Below are 5,054 nucleotides of genomic sequence, written 5' to 3'. Positions count from 1 at the left end.
CCCCCCCCCCCCCCCCCCCCATGTAAACAATACATTTAAATTATTTAATATGAAAACAATTCAATCTGGTCAAATAATCAGAATCAGAATAAACTTTATTGGAATTGCACCGAGGTACAACACGAATATGTACGTACAGTCGTCCGAAAGATGGGCGGAGTGCACGAAGCTGCAACTGTAGAAAGTGCGGCCATTGTATCCTTATCAGATAGTAATCTTAGATAGGAAAAGGGGGAGAAACATGAGGGTAGATAGTGGTATTACAAAAAAAGATCTTTCACATCTTGTCTATCAGGACACGATTTGAGACATCAAAAAAACTCTACCAGCAGCTCAATTAAAACATGATTACATTTGCATCTGACATCAAGGTGTTGAGATTTGTCCATGAGCGTTTTTTCAGATCAGCCACAGTTTCTGAGGATGTTGTTCCAGCCAGCAGTTCTGATAAGCTTGCACAGAAAGTTCTCTGTGTGTGTGTGTGTGTGGGGGGGGGGGGGGGGGGGGTGGGGGGAGACGTGTGTGTGTGTGGGGGTGGGGGGGGGGGGCGATAGATGAAGCTTTTGTCCTTGGGTACTCATGTCTTAGGAGAAATTTGATAGTCGGCCCGTCTCCGAGGCCGTCGGGGAGTCAGATTCATATAGGCTTGATTCTTGTTTTTCTTCAGGCAGACAGATTACTTTTTTCCAGCCTTGAGTCCATCTGGGCGTTCTGGTTGCGAAAATGCCTAATTGTGGGATTCCATTCCACTGATCCATGCTATGAGTCTCCTTCAAGGTCGAACCCACCACGCTGACAAGTCCCAGAAGCCGCAGGTGGCCTGCGATTCTCATAAATCACCTCCACCTTACGGTTAAGCTCGTAAACCAGACGATTTAAAGTTCCCACAGCGAGGACCAGACCTTCACACTGACTTGGAAGCTTTTCCATGGCCAAAACTGCTGCCGATGTCTTTCTTCAAAAGTCAATAAAACAAAGCCCCGCCGATGCCAAAAAGCAGAGTCCCTGCTATCATAAATCCAAATATGTAAACGTCTTCAACATCCTCCTGAGACAGGACTGAGAGGCAAATCATCTGCCACACTCCCCACGAATCCATGACGTACCCACAGCGTGAGTCTCAGCTGGACACGCCGGTTCTCCAGGACCTTGTCGCTTTGATGAAAAAAATCTTATCAATAGAGTTGAACACCCACAATACCAAATCCATAATCTTCTTAATTTATGTTCAGGAGATGTGAACCAGGCACTTCAGACACACAGAGAGCAGAGCAGGAAGAAGGAAAAACGGGGGAGGAAAAACAGAAGCTGCCACCTCGATGAGAGCCTGGGAGGAAATAATAATAATAATAATATTTTATTATTATTTAATTTTGCTCGTGTAAATATAGTGAGTGTTTACATTTTTGTTTTTCCAATTTGTCGCACTAAATTTGCTGTCTTTCACTCTTGTAGACACCAAGATGGAGCTGTAGCCCCCTGGCACAAACATTTTTACCAACAAGTGGACAAACGGAGAAGCCATCAAATCAGCACCGTAAGTACCATAATGCAATGTAAATTAAATCTGTTGTTATGTACTTTGTAAAGATAAAGTGAGAATGTTAATCCCATTGTTACGTTTTGTGTTTCATTTAATGAGATTAGTCATTTGTGGCATGCACGGGCTTTAACTGCCTTGTCTGCAGTTATTTTTTTCTCTTCTAATGAGTCTGCATTAAAGATCATAATGTTGTGGCTTAATCACATTTTAAAGTCCAACTTGTCCCAGTAGTTTATCAGTGTGGGACATTGAGAAACAAACACACACCTGTTCTTCAGTGCACATGCACTGTTCAATACTTTCAGCCTATCCTTAATTGTCCAATAGTGGAAGTCTTCTCTTCCCCATTTTCTGTCTTTCTTTGCCTGGATCTGTTAGAAAATGGCTTCCACTCCATGCCTTACAGCTCTCTTGTAACCCCCTCCACCACGACCACCTCTAGCTGCCATCTTGTGTACTGCTGCCAAAGAAGTCAGGTAGAAAGCATGTTGCGACTGGCCACTGGGTCAAGAAGCAAATCAAAATGAAACAAAAGGAGAAGTGGGAGAAAAGCAGAGCTTCAAATGTGCCATATTTTTGTTTTGTTTTTTTCTTCTAGAGCCGCATTTTTTTTCTTCGTCTAAAAAAAATGACCCAATAAACAGGTCTTAAACACTCAGGGCAAATGTGTTGGCAAAGGCCAAAGCTTCGTCGCTGCATCCACCCTCACAGAACCTGCCTGCCCACAGTTCTCTGAAGCCTGGTGTGTGGGTGATGTAACCTCTGCTCTCGTACCTGTCAGCAGCCTAAACAGTCGGTGCACTGCATGAACTGTGCCTGCGTCATGTGAACCTGTTCACCCCGGGCCCCACCCTTCAACCTCCACAGCTACAGCAGCTAGCTGGAATTCAGCACGCGCCAAGCATTTGATTACTTGCACAGATGTTATTAGGATCCTCCTCATCTGACCAGAAAAGTGCACATATTTCAACAAGTGCCTGATGCTGCATTTCAACTCACAGCTTGTCTTACCTGACAAAGCTACACAAAAAACATTCAGCCATGACATCCAGCTTCATGCTCAGTAATCCAAGTAAAAAATCCAACACTGTTCAGTCAGGTCATATGGACAGTTTATTTTCGTCATTCAGCCATGACGATTCAAAGGAGGACAGATGCCTTTTGTTTTACCTAAACCTACATTTCCATAAAACTTCATCAGCCCAGCCTACTTGCATGTTATGACCATAACTGATTTATTATCAATATGTGTACAGTTTTAGTTGTAGCTTGTCTGTCTGTTAGCAAAATATTCCATGTACCACTGGTTGGCATTTATTGAAACTCTCAGAAAGTAATCAGTGTATTTGCATCCAAAATGGATTAACTTTTGAAGTTGACCTGACTTAAGGTGTCTGCCAGAGCTAACTGACCTTAAGAAACACAAAAATGTACAAAAATCATTTAACTTTACATGTATTAACCTAAGATTTGTTGCAGTAATAGCTAAAAGTCATCCCCACCACATACTTCAAGCACTAATAGATCACACTTGACATTTGTTTAAAATGTTATTAAATGTTAGAGTCTTCTCTGTCTGTTTGAAAAGTATTTCTTGAACCTCTGAACAGACAGCTTAGTGATCAGTGCCACGGTCTGGTAATCCTAAGGTTGCAGGTTTGAGCCCAGGTTGTGTCAACAAGGGCATCCGGTGTAAAACAATTGTCAAGTCTAGTTTGCAGTGGTGACCCCTGAAGAGGGGAACAGCTATATTTTTTCCCCAGAAAGTAACTGTTGGCTCTACATCCACAACTGAAGAACTTTTAGAGTTCACCTAGTTCAAGTTCAAAGCTAATCAACCTTAACAAACACAAAAGTAACTATCTCTGTCAACATTATAGATGCTGAGCTAAAATTTGGTGCGTTAGCGGAGTCGAATTCTCAAAACATGAACTGAGCACTACAAATCAATTCAATTCAGTTTATTTATACAGTGCCAAGTCATAACAGAAGTCATCTCAGGGCATTGAACAGAAACATTCATATATAAAAATAATAATTGAACATTATTTATCTGAGGAGCAGACTGTTTTGAATTTAACTCCATCACAGAACTCTTATCTTGAACAAGCATGAAGGCGACAGTAGAAAGGAAAATCTCCCTCATGAGGAAGAAACCTTTAGCAGATCCAGGCTCAGGACAAGCAGCCATCTCCTTCGAACGGCTGGGTTTGAAAGGAACAGATACACAATGGCAGATCAAGAATCACATGTTAAGATAGAAATAGTATCAAATAAAAACTATTCAATTTTAACAATTCATTTAAGGAAAGAGGTCAGGGGAGTGGTGGCACAGAGGTTAGAGAAGGTGGGCCTGTGATCGGAAGATTGCCGGTTCAAGCCCCGGTACCGACAACATCAAAAGTGTGATAGAGAACTAATAATGGACATTTAATGGGCTGATATCATCCAATGCCACTCACTGAGCAGAACTGAGTACAGCTGAGAGTGCACCTGTAAAACCACAAAATAAATTAAAGCTGCAAGCAGCGTTGAAGGCCCTCGCAGCGAAGCGCCGCTGCGGCCTCATGGCGACCGCGGGAACTGCAGCCACTCTTCCCGGTCGCCATCGAGAACGATCACGCTACCGTCACGCGCCTGTTCCCCGGAATGCGCATTCGCCGAACCTTTCACATAAGCTGCGACCGCATATATAACTATTGTAATAATGTAGGGGGCGCACTTGAGTGAAATATTAAACAACAACACCACTGTGTCCATAAGTCCTCACTAGTCAAGCACCAAAAATCTGGTGCAGATCGGACGATATATCACTGAGATATAACAGTTTGAATAATCTAGGGGGCGCACTTGAGTCAAATATTAAACAACAACACCACTGTGTCCATAAGGGAATATTATAGGGGGCGCACTTGAGTCAAATATTTAACAAAAATAACAATGTGTCTAGACATGGTCACACATTATGCCATAAAAATGTAGTGCAGATCGGATGATATATTATTGAGATATAAGGGTTGGAATATTATAGGGGGCGCTCTTGAGTCAAAAGTTAAAAAACATTACTAATGTGTCCATCAGGGCTACATAATAAAATACCAAAAATCTGGTGCAGATCGGATGATTTATCATTGAGATATAACTGTTGCAAGATTGTAGGGGGCGCTATAGAGTCAAAATTTAAAAAACATTACTACTGTGTCCACCAGGGCTAAATAATAATGCACCATAAATTTGGTGCAGATCGGCTGATATATCACTGAGACAAAACAGTTTGAATATTGTAGGGGGCGCCCTTGAGTCAAATATTAAACAACAAAACTAAAATGTCCATCAGTTCTAAGTAATGATGTACCAAAAATCTGGTTCAGATCGGATGTTGTATCACTGAGATATAACTGTAAGAAGAATGTAGGTGGCGCTATTGAGGTTCTTGGCCACTTATCATGGAACCCTGTTCAGATGTGGATAATGATCAATCATAGTGATTTTGGTTCACCTGGGCTCAAAT

This window comes from Nematolebias whitei, chromosome 10 (genome assembly GCF_014905685.2).
Source record: "Nematolebias whitei isolate Nwh7 chromosome 10, NemWhi1, whole genome shotgun sequence".
Taxonomy (NCBI): Eukaryota; Metazoa; Chordata; class Actinopteri; order Cyprinodontiformes; family Rivulidae; genus Nematolebias; species Nematolebias whitei.
The sequence above is the reverse complement of the archived record's forward strand: the minus strand, read 5'-3'. Positions refer to the sequence as shown.